The 18,006-nt window shown below is 33.1% G+C and overlaps 1 protein-coding gene across 1 annotated transcript in view; it reads left to right on the top strand.

Annotated features, from left to right (window-relative positions):
- The first annotated feature begins 1,822 nt into the window (after positions 1-1,822).
- LOC115876032 (calcium/calmodulin-dependent protein kinase kinase 1) overlaps positions 1,823-18,006 on the top strand; it is a 247,372-nt gene continuing 231,188 nt past the window's right edge. The window contains exon 1 of the mRNA XM_030891705.1: positions 1,823-2,041. The gene's annotated coding sequence lies outside the window, so the exon portion shown is untranslated. The remainder of the gene's footprint in view (positions 2,042-18,006) is intronic.

Below are 18,006 nucleotides of genomic sequence, written 5' to 3'. Positions count from 1 at the left end.
TATAGTTCCATATGCTTCCACAAAGTACCGGGAACAATAACATATTAGGCCAACCCTACCCGTTTGGGCCTTTAAAATCTTCGGATTGATAAAGTGACCATTGTAGCTATCCAAAGGCGACTTTATAGAAACAATAACTTTTTTGGAACTACATGGTCAACGATTCTTTGGAACCATAAAGTGATTTTCCAAGAAAGTTCCCTGAGCCACCAAATTGCCACTTAATTGGAGCGTTGCTACACCGATGGCGGTGGTGGCGACTATACATTCCATTGGTGCCACTATAACGTTCCGCCTTGTCCTTTGAAGTTATTTTTTACTCATTGTGCATTTTCTATTATTAGTGTTTCTATATATATATATATATATTATTCAGAGCTACATGAGGTATAGAGTATTTTAACGCCCACTCTTTTAGCTCTTGTTTTATATTGTTGGTTCTCAAATTAGTTCTCCTCTGAGATTCAGTTTCAGATGAACTAACACTACACTCATCTACAGAAACAGCTTCAAAAATGTCTCAGTCGTTACCTGATTTATGATGTTCATCAGTAGGATTATAGAAAGATGTAGTTTTTGTTTCTGATGTTTATACATCGGTTCGCAGTGATTCCTTTTGTTGAATTCTTCGGTAGAAAGTATTAGAACATCTATTTTTTTTACCTTGGGGATTTTACAAAATTTTAATAAAGCTTAAAAGCAAGTTAAAGAAAACACTAAAACAGAGCAGCACACGATGCAATCTGAGACAATTACATTTATTAGGGTGTTACGGTCACTATAAAGTAGCCGTTTTTGACCCCCGTGACTTTTTAGTGGCAATGGATGAGCGACGGCTACTTTATAGTGACCTAGGAATGTAGCAGTAACCATTTTGCTACTTTCAATGTTACTATAAATTAAAAGAAACTAGGAGTCGTAGCCGCGACTACCCCGTAACTTAAATTGTTACTATAAAGTAACAAAAACTTAATGGAGGCATTGTGGTAGCACTTGTTGGTAACCTCTACTTTGAAAAGTTACTATAAAGTTTTTGGTCTTTTATGGTGTCATATTCGAAGATTCGGGTAGTTCCAAACACTTCTTTAAATTACATGTTTGCCACTTGCAATCGGCGTGTTTATTTTCCACTTTTATGGTAGGTAGGGACTAACCGGTCACTCTCGAAATATACTTCCAAGTGACTATTCCTCATAGAGTAACATTTTAAGTGGCAGAGTGCGCCTAGGAACTATACTTTAGGGGCAGTGACATTTTAAAAAGGACTAGGAACTATATTTGCTAGTTGGGAAGTTCATTTCGCTCTTAAAAATTAACCCAGGCATGTATTGACATGATCCAAAAAACAAAATGTTCAGGAGACATGGTTCTGACCGTAAAATTATATTTTAGGAAAATTTACACACGAAATTATTGCACAGGGTGTTTTAAATTTAAGGTAAAAACAACTCCTCGTTTAACCCTGTATAATATGCCAAATACTAAAGTTTATAAAAAAACTAAGTTTACAAATTAAAGTTGATATAATTATATACAGCTGAAAAGTTCATGAAAATAGAGCTAAAAATAACAAAAATATAACACTTTAAATTTGACCAAAAATTTATCCGTTGCATTTTTTTTGCATTTGAGTGTATAAAGAATAGGACATGACAAGTAAATTAGTTCCTCAAAATATTTTGAAAATTTGCGCGCATAGCCGAACGCACTAGTACACCCTTGATTTTGTTATTCCTGAGCGGTCATTCGCAGCAGGAAATCTTGGCAACGTGGCCCCGGACCGGCAGCGTCCTATCAATCCGGTGAAGTGTGCTCGGCTTCAGTTGTTTCCTAACCGAGGCTTGTTCAGCAGTCGGTTCGGTAAGCCGGAAAATTTCAAATTTTCGCGCCAGCAAAATTTACGCGAATAGTGAAAAATTGCCGGAAGTTGGTCACGACACCAGCGACACTTTCAAACGAAATTTTTAACGCTAATAGAGGGTCCTGCGATCAGATCAGACCTCGAGAACGTTGGAATTGACCGCCAGCTATAAAAAATCAGGTTAGCAATTCGAACAATAGAAGATTATTTGGCAAATGTTTTTTTTATCATAGGTTATGAAGCGCTTGATGTCAATTTCTTTTATTAAGAAATGAAAGCTAGAATTGGGATTAGAAACGATATTTACAGAGATGAACACTTCTTTATTTACATTGGTTCCTTATGTCAATATAATACATCACAACTATTAACATAAAAAATATCTAATTTTAACGTTTTCTTATAAATAATTATAATTCAATTTTCCATCTGTAACAAATTTTAATTAAGTAGGTAATAAAAAATATTTTTTTTTAAGTTCTGTTTCTTTTTTATTTGTTATGCTAAGCAGATTCTAATTTATGTTATATTTAAATTTTAATCTTTAGTAATGATTGATTTAAAACTAAATTTAATTTACTTAAAATATAAAAATTATACAGGGTGGTCCGAACTGTATTTCGAAAACTTCTACAGCGTATTCTGCAGATAAAATAGGTAAAAAAGTTCTTATAAATGTATGTCCTAATATGCTTAGTTTCGGAGATACAAGGTGTACAAGTTTCATACTTATTTCGATTTTTTCTAAATAATTTATGAAGTAACGTCAATATTTGGATGAAAGTTGGTGTCTGAGAGTTTTTTAACATGAGAAATTTGATTTTGATATCAAAGAACATTAACACCTACTTGTAGAGGGCGCCATCTACATATTTTGAAACTAGTGGAGTAAAAAAATATAAATTTACGACGTTTTTTACTTATAAAATGATTCTTGGTAAAAGTCGCTACAAGTAATGGTTCTCGAGATATTTGGAATCGAAATTATCAAGACCTATCATCATTGACATAAATTAAACATGTTGACTAACACCCTTATTAGACTGAAATCATAGATTTGTGCCAAAAGTTCAACAGAAACTGTAACTGTTTTAAAAAAATAAAACATTTCCAAATTTATTATTTCAGTCAAATAACTATCTCTAACTACAGTACGTCTGTCCGTTCTGAGGCTACGGGGTATCCGTGAGTGGGGAAACGATATTCTCTCGATGTTTTTCGTAAAAAATTAGACGACGGGTCCCATCAATAAAAATTCGACAAATTTGCAAGTAGCCAATAAAATGACTGGGCGGAGCGATTTGCGGTGACGTACTCGTCAAGTCGACGTATAAAATATACTGCTGTTTATTTAAATGTTTTTTGTCCGCATTCCTTTCATAGACACAGATCCAGCAGACGAACTGTATATCAACGTGTTTATTTTTTGTCAATAATGACATGTACAGTACATCTGCTGGATCTGTGTCTATGAAAGGAGTGCGGACAAAAAATATTTAAATAAACAGCAATATATTTTATACGTCGATTTGACGAGTGCGTCACCGCAAATCGCTCCGCCCTCTCATTTTATTGGCTGCATGCAAATTTGTTGAATTTTTATTGATGGGACGCGTCATCTATTTTTTTACGAAAAATATCGAGAGAATATCGTTTCCCCTCTCACGGATACCCCATAGCTACAGAACGGACAGACGTACTGTATTGACTATTTCCATTTTAAATATCTTGAGAACGGTTGCTCGTAGCGATTTTTACCAAGAGACATTTTTTAGGTAAAAAGTCACGGAAATGTATATTTTTCCACTCAGTAGTTTTATACAGGTACGGACGAAAAGTTATTATTCTTCAAAAGAGTTAAAACATATGTAGGTGGCGCCCCCTAAAAATAGAAGTCATATTGATATCAAAATCAAATTTCTCGTGTCAAAAAACTCCCAGACACCAATTTTCATCGAAATATTGGCGTTACTTCAGTAATTATTAGGAAAAAATCTAAATAAAAATGAAATTTCTACACCCTGTATCTCCGAAACTAAGCATTTTAGGACATACATTTATACGAACTTTTTTACTTATTTATGTCTGCAGAATATGCTGCCAAAGTTTCCGGAATATAATTCCGATCACCCTGTATTTACTCTGTATGTGAATATTGATTTTATTAGATCTGTTAGAAATTAGCAATTCACTCGTAGATGCAGAAACACAATATAATGTTAATCCGGTTGAATGCATTTTAAAATTCAAATAACTTTAAACAAATGAAAATATACCGGGTGATGCATCGGTTTTGGTAACGTAGGAAAATGCAAATTTTAAACTGTTCAAATACTTGCTCCTCTGTTAATTTTACAGCAAAGTCGTAAATAGGATTTTTAAAGGTCTACGTATGCTGAATACACGTGCTAAATTTGAACAATTTTGGACAAGCCGATTTTAAGTAATTTAACAAAAACTGCATCTATTTTTAAATAAAAACTGATCAAGTAACAGTGCAAAATCATCTAATGTCAACATACCTTAAGTTGTCTCCCCGAAATGCATTTTTGTAATTTATAACAAATACTGTCAATAGACAGACATGTATGGCCCTTTTTTCCACGAAAACTTAAAGGGGATAAGCATGCAGGGTAACATTTGCCTATACGGTTTTCGGCTATTTTTTGTATTATATGGAAAAAAAATTATATACTCACATTCTATTGACCTTAGAGATTGTAAATATGCTGGGAGAGAAGAGAAATTGTGTTTCTTTAAGTATTTTTCAACCAAACAAACTTACGGGACCGGGGAGCGAACAGGGGTGCTGGGCGGGGTAAAAGCGTACAAACTGGGTAAAACATGACATACAAATATAGAAAAATCGCATTTTCCATTTAAAAAAAAATTGAGAAAATATAGATTATGAACGGAATTTCAAAATATTTTAATTTAATATTTAACACATATTTGACTTTATTAGAATTTTAACACTTGATTTGACATGACACCGACAGAAGGGAAAGCAATGTTGCCAGTCCCACTGAATTTTCTGATTGCTTTGGTTTCACTCTTGTGTTTTGTTTTGTTTTGTGTTTTCTTCTTTTTCATTAGATTAAAAAATATTTTATTATATTTTTAGTGCTCTTTGGGACCCGTTTCACTTTATGGTCCTCAAAATTAAGAAATTTTCTATAAAATGAAGTGTCTATTCTAATGCTGTTAAGACAAACATAAAGAACTTGAGTTGAGGAAAAATGCAATTTTGGTAAAATAAGAGAAAAACTTTTCTAACATACGAAAAAAAAACAAAGAATCAAACCAAACAAAACCAATCCAATCTAAACCAAACCATCCAAAATCAACCAAAACAAAACCAACCAAAACCAAACCAACCCAAAACTAAACCAATCAAACCGCTCAGTGTGTTTACATTTTTTTTTTTCATTCCTGGTGGCGATTTAGCCAATATGTTAAACTAAAGTAAGTAAAACAATAAATAAAAAAAATTTAAAACCTATGACGTCCTTTTTCCATTTGAAAAAAAAAGGATGCATGAAATTCCGGACAATTTACTAGCCCATTTGGCAACTATGCATCAATTCACAATGCTTGTCAAAATTCAACCTTCATTACTGTCAGCATATCCTTCAATGTAACCTGCCAATGATTTCTGAATGAAACAGTTCTTCATAGTTTTTTTGAAGAAATTTTACGTTAAAGCTTAATTAAAGGATTGTAAAATGGTTGTGTTATGAGTATCTTTAATCAGAAGATTGTTTTTAACCCGCCCAGCACCCCTATTCGCTCCCCGGTCCCGTAAGTTTGTTTGGTTGAAAAAATACTTAAAGAAACACAATTTCTCTTCTCCCCCAGCATACTAGCAATCTCCAAGAACAGTAGAATGTGAGTATATAAAAATTTCCTTATATAGTCCAAAAATAGCCGAAAACCGTATATGCAACAATTACCGCATGCAGAATCAGTGCGAGGAAGCAACGCACAATAGAACGCAATGGGGAAGAATTGTAAACTCGATTAACAACGGCAACCAAAAAGAAAGGAAAAAACAAAGTAATGAGATTTTTGAATTTCCAGAGTGCGAAAAGTGCAGTCCCAGAAAAGCTCACGAAAGAAGACGCCCTGAGTAACCATCTTCTGGTGCGTTTCTAATACTCGTCAGCGAGTAATGGCAGTAGTCAGTAGTAGTAGTATTATATACTTAACTTGTGACGCTAAAGTTAAAAACTGATAGAATAGGTGATTATATTCGAGATGTGTTATCAAGATCTGATAAGTCCAGCATAGTTTTTCTGGACAATTCAAGTCAATTTCGTCAATTTCCAGTGAGCAGTCGATGTTTTCCTACTCGAGACCCCGCATTACATTTAAGATTTTAAGGGTGGATGTCACCACCGCGTGGGGTTTGAATTAGGGGCTTCAAAAATAGTCGCATCTTATTTCCCCTTCGAAAATAAAGTTGACGTGTTTCGCCGTTTTGTCCTTTTCACACCAGAAATGCCTTTAAATTGCCTTGTTTTGTTTGAACTGGGACATCATGTATGAACTATTTTAATCAACCGTATTTCAATACATTGGCTTCACTTCCACCTTAATACACCGTGTATTACCAATCGATATAATATACAATAATGGTTATAAAATGTTAATTAAGAACATTCCCTTTAATAATACACGATTTGTATCTACTAATCTATAATAACCTAATAACAAGTATGCTAGTATAATATTCTTACTATAATATAAATACACCCTTCAGCATACTCATCTTTTTAATATGGGGGAACAAGAGAAATAATAAAAATATTACATATTTAATAACGTGGATCGTGTATCGTCTCTCTTCGTATTGATGTTTCTAATCGAAGGTAATTATACTTCCTATGTAATTAGAGGCTGGCCTAGTTTTCAAGTTACTGTTTTATCAAGGCAATTGTAATGTTCTTGATGGCATCGATATACAATACACTACAAATTAATATAACTTTTTCTTGCACCAATATATGTAGTAGTGTTCTCAAGATTCGCAGAATGTTTATAAAAAAATTGCCCATTCTCATTCTTAGGGACATTTAGCAATAGAATATTGAAGTTAGTGATAGAATTTTGAGTAACTTCAAAATTCTAGCACAGATTATACAGATTATAATCTTTGTTTTTTCTTTATTGTTTTTCGTGATTCCAATTTTCGGAATCGGACACTAGTTAGGTGACTAGTTTGCGCACATAGCACGCCCACTTATGGCCTCTAAAATTGCGCACAGCGCCTGACCGGCACAGTTATTAGAGAGATATCGGAAAACCGAATAGCGTCATCCAGTATTTACGCGTACCTTATTACGTTACGATATGCGCGAGTCAATTTTTAACGCAACACCCGCTAATAACGTTACCGCCTGACGTAATTTGCCGATCAATTACACCAAGCGCTCTTTCTAAATAATCTCTGATAACATTTAAAAATTGCTTAAATGGGCATGTGCGGGTATTTGACAACCGGAGCCGGCCGGCGAGATCTTTTATTTTAGGTTATGTTTGAATTATTGCTTTAGTTTTATTAGGTAATTTGATATTTAAGTAGCTGGGGGATTAGTTTTAATTAAATAAATATGGCCCAAAATATGGATTCCACCTCTTCCAATACTAAAGAACCTATAAAGAGTCTTAGGTTTACAGCAGATGACGACTTAGCCCTTCTAAGAGAATTTGTTGCTTGTTGCCCTAAACCCACTGGCAGACGTTGAACAATAAAGCACTGGAAATAAGCAGTTTAGCCCTTTAGTTTTAAAATACCTAGTAAACAAAACAATTTCAAAGTTTTAAATTCAAAGTTAGGTTAAGTCTAAATAGCGGACGCGACGTGATCAGAATTCTTTCCGATCCGATAACTATAAATCAAGAGAGTTAATACCACCTCACGTAAAGGAAATAACACCTGGCCCTATTAACGTCCATGCACGCTATTCGGTTTAGCGATATCTCTCTATTACGCTGTTTATTGTTATTTTACGCGAGTTTATTTTTGCGCACAGGAAATTTGACTCGTTTGCACATAGTCATAAAAAACAATTTTCGTACCACGAATTAGGGACAAGATTTTTATCTGTATACTTATAGGATACCTAATCTGTGATTCTAGCTACCAAATGAAAAAAAAATCGAAAATTTATGTTAAAAGACAATTTTGTTCATTTTTCGATCACAAGAAAAAAAAACAATCTAACCTAGCTAATGTACCGAATCGATAAACATACGCACGTTTTTTTATAGTGTAGACGTTTCATGTGGACTGTGGACGTTTCTAATGAGGGTACTCCAATTTAAATTAAATCAAAATCGTAGCATCCATCATAGCCTAATATCTGAACACAGTCAGAAATATTATGTTACTTGTTATTGATTCTAGAACAAAATAAAAAAATCTAGGCATGTCGATCCAACTATATAACTAAATCTACCTTTGACACAGAATAATATAATACCCTGCTTGATATCCCTACATAAACTACCCTTTTGATTAGCGCAAATTTCATTGAACCATATATCAATTCATCATTGTGTCGAATGGATTTGACGCTGCTGGTATAAATTATTTGGAATTAATATAGGTTATATGCCTCTCTGCCACACTATACAGGGTGAGTCTTAAATAAGTGCAAATATTTCTGGTGGTAGTATATTTCGATCCTAAAAATAGAATTATAAGGTTTATTCTCGAAAAAAAATATTTTGAAAACTTGGAATTTTTTGAAAAATTTTAATTTTCTAATTCTCAATTAGAGGGTATTGATTCCTTTAATGCTTACTTTTTTCACTTGAATTACCAAGAATTTTAAATCACTTTCTTAATTATTTGATCAACTAACGAAAGTGGCGTAACCTGCAAGTGAAGAACATTTAAAATATTTAATTTTATCAACAAAAAAAAATAATTTACACATATCAAAAAAAAATTTAAGACCTTGTCCACATTTTTAGCCGACCATGACCTAAATACAAAATATTTTCATGGTGTTTGTCTGTCTGTCTGTCTGTCCGTCTGTAACACGATAACTCAAAAACCGCTAAACCGATTTTAACCAAATTTAGCACAAAAATACTGTGGCACCCGAGAATCTGGCCATTAGTTTTTGGTAGGGGTGGGGGGTTGGTAAGGGGGTATGGGAGGGGGTTAAAAATTTTAAAAAATCGTAACTCCAAAATTACAGTAGCTAGTGAAAGGCGGTTTTCAATTTAAGATTAGGAATATTATTTACAACAAAATTTGTAATAACATCAAAAATCAAAGTCGCAGTTTTTGAGATAAAAAAAATATCAAGTATGTGCGGCTATACGTGCCTGGCGCCAATTTTTTTAAAACATTTTTGAAAAGTAAACTCTACTCTTTTTTTTCAATCAAACACAAAAAAATGAGCAAAAACAATTAATTCGCGTATTTATGAAAGGCTTAAGCGCCGGGCAAACATCAATCTCATTTTGACGAACGCACGATTCGAATCTAATAAATATTTTTACCACTCGAAACTAAAATTAGGTTCGAGCAAACATAACCCCTCTAAAAATAAATGGGCCTATATCGTACACCTGTTATTTATGGAAACTTTCACATATACCTCAGATTCGCCCCTTTGTAGTGAGTTATTAGGTTGGACGTAATGTTTCCGTTGCTCGAATTCCTTATACAAACCTGTAAAAATAGCGTAAAAATATAAAATTTAATACTCCTGGTTGAAAAGAATGCACTCAAAATATTTTTGATTAAAGATTATAAAAGAGATCATGACAAAAAGAATTTGTAATACAGGAGTTCACACAATATAGTGTATATTTTTATTACCGTTGAGTATTTTACTCTACAATCTACTGACGCAAAATCATAAAAATTAAAATATCTAGGAAAATCTTTGTCTGAGGGGTAGGCAACCTTATTGACTCGAAATACCAAGTGTGTGATACCAAAGTATTCGTAAAAAATGCTTTTTCCAAATATACTAATGAGCCAGTCTCGTTCCATTTGAAAAAATTGAGATGATTAAAAATATGATTTGGGCATCTTTTAACCGGCTAGGACAAGACAAAAAATATTAGACAATCAAATCTATTTTTTCAAGGCTCCTTGATTAAAAATTAGTGTTTTTTAACACAAGCATGGCACTCTAGATTGCAATTTAAAATACAATATTTTTCTAAGCGAAAATGTCAAAAGTTGACATATGATATGCCGTTCTGTTCAGAGTGTCATTTACTATCGAATAAAGTAAAAAAATACCGAGGATGCCATTTAAAAATCAAAGGTTAGTTATTTCCGCTGAAACCGGAAGTAACGAAAAACAATTGAATAGGTCAATCGATCCTAATTTATGTCATATACTAACATACCAAATCTCGTTTTTTTATCTGAAACAATAAAAAAGTTATAGGGGTGAATCACTTTTGAGACGCACCCGGTATAAATTAGAACAAAAATACAAAAACAAAAACTTTTACATGATATGCTTATTTTTAGTTTACATTTACATAATAGTTGTAATACTGGATTTCATTAAACGACAAATTTGGTATAGGTAAAAGTTCAAGGTTATCCAATATTTAATTAAATTTTAGGAACTTTCTTGTTTCATATAGGTACATATAGCATTATTTTCCTGTAAATTAATTTGTCAAACTACTTCCATGTATAAAGCGCTGTACGATTAAAACGTTTTATGTCCATGGAATGAACTTTAGCAGCCCAACAAATTTTAATTACATTCATATATTTGTTTTTCATAATAACGAATCATTTAAAATTAGATCATTGCCATTCTTCATCATTCGCGTCTTAAAATTGTAATAACATACTTAATTCGGTTATAAATAATTTAAACCGTCTCCCCCCGTCTCCCCCCGTGAGGCGTGAGACAAGGAGATATCATCTCTCCCAAGCTATTTACACTGGCACTGGAAAATGTCTTCAAGAAATTAGAATGGGAAAATAGAGGTCTAAACATCGATGGGGTACACCTTAGTCATCTTAGGTTCGCAGACGATATTGTCTTGCTGAGCACCGACATTCAAGAACTGAACACCATGCTAAAGGAGCTAAATGAACAATCCGAGAAAATTGGCCTTAAAATGAACTTGAAGAAGACCAAGATAATGCGCAACAATATCCATAATATTACCGGAGACAACGTTGTTATTGAAAACGTAGACCGTTATATATATTTAGGTCATAAAATGAATCTGGGTAAAGAGAACCAAAATACGGAGATCAAACGGAGGATCCATTTGGCATGGGTAGCATTTGGAAATATGAGCGATATTTTCAAGGATAAAAAGGTGCCCATCAACCAAAAAAAAAGGCTTGCGACAGCTGCTTTCTACCTGTGCTTACGTATGGCTTAGAGACTCTGGCAATTACCCGAAAAAATAATCATATTGGGAGTCACCATTAGGGAAAAAATACGGAACACCCACATACGTCAAAAAACAAAACTAATAGATGTTGTTAAAAGAGTGGCAAGTCTGAAGTGGCAGTGGATAGGACATGTGGCAAGACACGATCCAGAACGATGGCCCCAAAAAGTCATTCTATGGAGATCTAGGGGAACAACTAGACGTGTGCAGAAAAAGTGGTGAAGCATGGAAAAACCTAGAAGAGACCTATATCCAACAGTGGATGGAACGAGGCTGAGAAAGAAGAAAAAGAAGAGGGTGGTTTTCAAAATTGGCTCACCTCTATATCTTTTTTATTTTTTCAGATAAAAAACGAGATTTGGTGTGTTAATATGTGACATTCATTGATGTACATTCAAATAGTTTCTTTTAATATAGAGTGCTATAGCCATAAATGTAACTACTTGAAATACCAAGTAAGTGGTACTAAATTATTCGTAACAAAAAGCTTTTTTCAAATATGCTAATGAACCACCATCCATTGGAAGAAATTGAGTTAGGATTAAAAATATGATTTGGGCATCTTTTAGCAGACCAGTAAAAGATACGAAAAACTTTAGACGATTAAATCTATTTTTCCAAAACTCCTTGATTAAAAATTAATAGTTTCAACGCAGCCAGTTGGTACTCTACAAGAAATTTAAAATTCGATTATTTTTTAATTCAAAATGTCAAAAATTGGCATATGATATGTCATCCTGTTCAAAATTTTCTATTATATAAAGTAAAAAAATACCGCTCGTACCATATCAACCGTACCATATCCGTACCGTATAAAACAAGTTGTAGTCATTTGGTGAAACAGGAAGTAACCGAAAGTAGGTAAAACACACCAAGTTTCACTTTTTTATCCCCGAAAATTAAGTTATAGGGGTGGGCCTCTTTTGAAAAACACCCAGTATAAATAATAAAAAAACCCTGTATGAAAAGATTATTCAAACGTTGATCCGTGATTAATATCCTAAGTATGTGTTATTTTATAGCATTTTTATATCACATCATCTATCAACAAAGTCAAAAAAAATTATGATAATTCGTATTCATGACAAATCAACAGAAATAATAACACAGTAGACAGATCTGATAGAAAGCATAAATAAATTAAATGAATTCAACCAAGAGCATAGCCAAAGAACGGCAAAACCTTGCCATTCGCTCAAGGCGAAGTGCACAATTAACGAACCTGAAAAAATATTGCCTACGCGCTCTTTATCTACCGTAACGACCTCCATTTTTGTAAGATATTCGCCGTATTTTAAGGATAGTTTCGATCTATATGTATGCATATTATTTATACAGTATTCGCTAATATAAGAAAAAATGGGATTATTTATTATTGAGACATCGAAAAAACAAATTGCGAGTGCTCTATGTGCGCATAAGTGCATAAACATAAGCATTGAAGTGAAATTTCTTACTAACAACTATTAAATTTCTCCAAAAAATCCTATATGTGTATTTCGCCACTGCAAGAAAATCTACAAAATAAAATAGATATTTTTTGTAAACACTTCTGCCGTTAATCCAAACGGAAACTACTTGTCAGAAGTTAGGTTTACAGATATACATATTTGCCTAACGAACAAAAAAATGCTTAACGTTTTAGAAAGTTTATCTCTTTACGTCGTCGGAAGCAAAAAAAATACAAAGAATAAAGAAAAAACTATTTAAAATATTTAAATTCAACTATTCCAGAACGCTTTAGTTTTTTAAAACAGATACGTCTACAAAAAACCGTTGACGTTCTGTTAAAATGACATTATATCAAGTTAAACTTCAAAATTAACAATTACTATTTAAAAAGGCCCAAACTTTCTGTATGATTATTTTTAATTTTTACGTATGTTATGTTCTTTAAAATCAAAGAAGCGATTGCCATACATTACTAACATCTATAGATGCATGAGCAATACATTTAAATGTATTGCTCATGTAAACCACATATCTGTAAACCTAACTTCTAACAAGTAGTTTCCGTTTGGATTAACGCAGAAGTGTTTACAAAAAATAACTAATAATTTTATTTTGTAGATTTTCTTGCAGTGGCGAAATACCCATATAGGATTTTTTGGAGAGATGAATCCGCCACATAGGTATAGACATTTTTTAATTATTAAATTGTTAAAATGTAATTGAATGGCGTGTTTGAAAAAGTATAATTTGAAATGTTGAAAAAGCAATAAATTAAAAATTAATAAATAATTTGATTCACTTGTAACATTGTAGTGCACCAAACGTCGTCAAAATATCATGAAAAGATTAGGCTCTTCTAGGGGTCGTCATTTTCTTGACAACTTCTTGATCTTGTCTTGATTTTTGGTTTTCAAGACAAGACAAGAAATTACTTCTCAAGATCAAGATTTCTTGAGAAGAAATCAAGAAAATCTTGAAATTTCATCAAAATATAAAATAAAAAAGACATAAGTATAGCATAGAGCTGACAAGTATACTGTGGGCCAAATTAAATTGGAACCTTTTTAAATGCCTAATAATTTTTTAATTTTTAAATGTTTTTCTTATAATTTCTTTGGATATGGCCTACGATAAGAGTAAAAAAAAATTGCAGAGCGGGTCTACTTCAGTGGCACACAGACTTTTTGAATTAACGTAAAACTTTTAAAATAAAAAAAATAATACATTTTAATGCACACCACTGTAGTGGAGTAGCTTTTATCTGTGCTTTTATCATTGTTGTTTTGACGGTTTTTATCTGTAGCAGTGGCGCATCTGGAGATTGAGTCTGGGAGACCCCTCCCAGACAGTGTGAATATTCAAAAAAGTACTAAATTTGAATTAAATTTTTGCTGGAAGGTATTGTAACTGTGGAAAAAAATCTACTTGGATTGGTTTGGATATTCAGTTTTAATTTGTATTATTAACTTTTTTCTAACAATTTTATTTTATACCAAATTTTATCCTATTAATTAATTTCTTTCTTTCTGGGAGGGGTAATTACCCCCATTACCCCTCCCGTATATGCGCCCCTGATCTATAGAAAGTATTATCACCGTCACTATTAAAAACGTAGTAAAGTATTATGACCATCACTACTGTCAAAGTCACTAATTAAATTTCTACGTCCAGGTGTCTGAGGTGGTAGGTATTCTGAACCAGATTCAGTTAGAATGGCTCAGATTTGCTGCTCAACGAACTATCACATTCACTCATTTTAATGTTAGATAATAATAATAATAATTAACAAAATTATGTAAATCTAATGATTTTGTCTACTGTAGTAAAATGACCCCAAAGTTTTTGAATTTTTTGAAAATTGATGGCTGACCCTCGAATTTACGCATAAAGCATAAACATCACATTAACCAATCTCACCGCTACAAACGGGGGTTACGCTGCTTTTAAACAGGGGGTTCCCCTTTAATAAACGAATTTTAAACGGGGGTTCCCCTTTTGTCAAGATATCAAGAAATTTCAAGATTTCTTGAATCAAGAAAAAAGAAATCAACTCTCAAGAAATGGTCAGGACAAGATTTTTTTTTAATTCTTGAAAATATTTCAAGACAAGACAAGAAATTGCTTGTCAAGACAAGATTTCTTGTCTTGCCTATCCCTACGGCTCTTCTACATTCCAAGTTTCACTCCCCTAGCTCACATAGGGCCCGAGTTACGACGTTCCAAAGACTCATCTCAACTTTCTCATTGGCTTACCACTTTTTCGCTCATTACCACTTTTCGTAACGCTAGTTCGTGTGTCACGGCCTTCAATTTTTACTCCTAACGCGCGAAACTTCTTTACATTTTCACTTCAAAAATATAAATTTTTCTGTTCATATATTTGATCTTGATCCAAATCTTCGATCCCTAATTATATTTGCACATGTTTAAGACCCTGTATACAGGGTTGTTCACCACATACGACACGGAATATTGTAGCTAAATGATAAGGTTCTTACAAATTGTAAGTTTTGGGTTCGTTGAAGGACAAACAAACGTTGAAGGAAGGAAGCTACAATTTAAAAATTTTTATTTATTAAATATAAATAAGTTGGTGTGACACAGCAAAATAAAACACTAAATCACTTTTACTTTTACACTGGACGCGCGTTTCGCTAACCATGTTAGCAGATGATTAAGAATGAAGACACAGTCTTAATGATTAAGAATGAAGACTCAGTCTTAATCATCTGCTGATGATGCTAACATGGTTAGCGAAACGCGCCTCCAGTGTAAAAGTAAAAGTGTTTTGATGTATTGTGGTGATTTAGTGTTTTATTTTGCTTCAATTTTACTTATAATGCCTATTTTCAAGTCTTAATTTAGGTCACCGACTCGCCCTGTCATTGCAAACAAGATTGCAAATTTTGGTAGACCTAATTTTGAAGAAGACACTATTATATTATAGAAGACTATATTATACAGTACTTTCTGTTAAAATTCTTTGAATTTAGAATTTTAATAGGGCTTTAAATAAGCAGTAAATTTAGTATAAAAAAGTTATATTTCAAAAGCTACTCGGTATAGTATATGACATTATGGTATTTTTGGAACGGAAATTTAGTGGCAAATCGACTGAGTCACAAAATATACATATAGGTAGTATTCCATTTATAAATATACAACTTTAAAATATACGTTACCATTACCTCCATATTCTGTAAAAATATTGAAATGAAATTCACAAACTAAAAACCTACTATAGAGCTTTTTCGGATACTGAATCACCCTGTATAATATACTACTATTTAGTAGATAATATGGTATGATAAAAACGTTATATGATCGACAGAGTTAACAGTTAAAAATAAAGTAAAGATTTCAGTTAACGTCTCCTTTTTGCTGCCAGGGCTAATCTGGACAGGGCCTACTTTGTTTACGCGGAATCCGAACCGCGGTCCTCGGCCATATCATGGTCAATGGCCTACCGACTTGGCAAGTGTCTAAATCGACTCTTACTCACGAGATATCCGATCTCATCCGGCCGCTCGAACAGGCTCGAACCAGTGTGTGTCAATAGATTTTACACTTTTGCCTTTATTTTGAACAACAGCACGATACAGAGTTTTGAACCGGTCACCCGTCCATCTACTAGTATCGCCTTGCGTCGCTTAACTTCGATGTTCTAATGGGAGCCGGTGTTTCGACGTAGTTGGGCCGTTGCCTAGTTAACAGTTAAAAAACAATTTAATTTTATTTATAGGAATTGGTTATCTGTCATCTACTATTATAAAAAACGTGCTCGATCATAAAACTTTTTAATCCTACTCTAAAGGCAGACGCTGACGACTCGAGTACTTGACAAACATTAATTTATTGTTATTGGGATATACTTGCCATGTTGTGTGAGTGATTTCCTTGTGCAATTATTTGTCACTCGTGTCAAGCTTGTTGCAAAATAATGTTGTTTACAAATATAGTATACTTGCCAAGTACGCAAATATTGGCGTTCTTGTCAAGTACACGAGTCGTCAGAATCCGCCTTCATGGAAGAATTATTATCTGCCATCTACTATTATAAAAGAGATCAAACCAAACTTTTTGATCGTAGTATAATACTGTTGCGGACTCGTGTGGACTCGGCCTAACCTAACTAATATATCCCGCCCCCATATGAGTTTAATATCACATTAAAAAATAGACACCGTAATGATTCATTCGAACGTTCGAAAACAATCGAGTTCCACTGGGATGGAAGAGTACATACGAGAACATTCTAAACCCTCTCTGTACCTAATGATCTAATGGACTATTCGAGAACTGTTTAGCTGTGGGTATATAAGCCGACGCCTAGGGCCTGAGGGGGACAGAAACAAATAGACGCGTACAGTAGTTGCCGCGCTAAATTCAAAATAAATTCCTTCTAGATAAATAGTTATAAATAGTTTGTAAATAGTTCTTTAAGTCTTTTATCGTTATTTTTTTGTTACCTAGTGTAAAATAAATCGTGTTTAAATAAATTAGACTTTCTATCCACACGGAACCGACGAAAAACGTAACAATATTTAGTTGCGAATAAAATAAACTTTATTACTTAATAACTGAATAAATCTTCATAATTTAAATATATTTTCATTAACTTTAATACCGCTGTTATTTAATATATAAATTTATCATAAGCATGTCTAGAACGAGTCGAACACGCGAACGTTCAGCGAAATGAGGATTTTTATAGTATTAAAACTCAACTAAAAGATTTTATTTTTAGATCGATTGCAGTCTAGGAAGGTTACATGAATACACGAATGTTTTTCTTCGGCTTATCGAAGGTAGAAAACACGAAAGTTGATTTTTCTGCTAGCTTGAGTTTGTTTTTGACCGAGGGAAAGTTCGTGCTTGGGTAATATTATCGAATATAAAACTGTAGAATTATTTTATACCGGCTATATTCGTAGATGTCATCGCAATTTATTTCTCTATTTAGAAATGACTTTTTTATTTAATACAAGAATATCGCCATGGCGCTTGCGGAAAGGAAATATTGAAATCGGACTAGTACCGTTTAATAGGGTTTCTTAACCGGGATTTCCCGGTTTTTTCGGTACTTTCGGTACTGGCTAATTTTTTGTTTAATGATGGCATGTTTCGTGAATCAGCAAGCAAGGAATGGTTTTCAAAAATAAAATCGATAGAAATATGTGTTTTTTAATGAAAAGAATTATTAAATAATCAGTCAAAAAATGGAAATTCCTATAAAAAGAACATATAATAATGTAACTAATATATTGAACAACATTATACTTATAATAAAA

The sequence above is a fragment of the Sitophilus oryzae genome, unplaced genomic scaffold (genome assembly GCF_002938485.1).
Source record: "Sitophilus oryzae breed Bouriz unplaced genomic scaffold, Soryzae_2.0 scaffold_1396_pilon_pilon, whole genome shotgun sequence".
Taxonomy (NCBI): domain Eukaryota; kingdom Metazoa; phylum Arthropoda; class Insecta; order Coleoptera; family Curculionidae; genus Sitophilus; species Sitophilus oryzae.
Note: the sequence above shows the minus strand (reverse complement) of the source record. Positions and strands in the feature narration are given on the sequence as shown.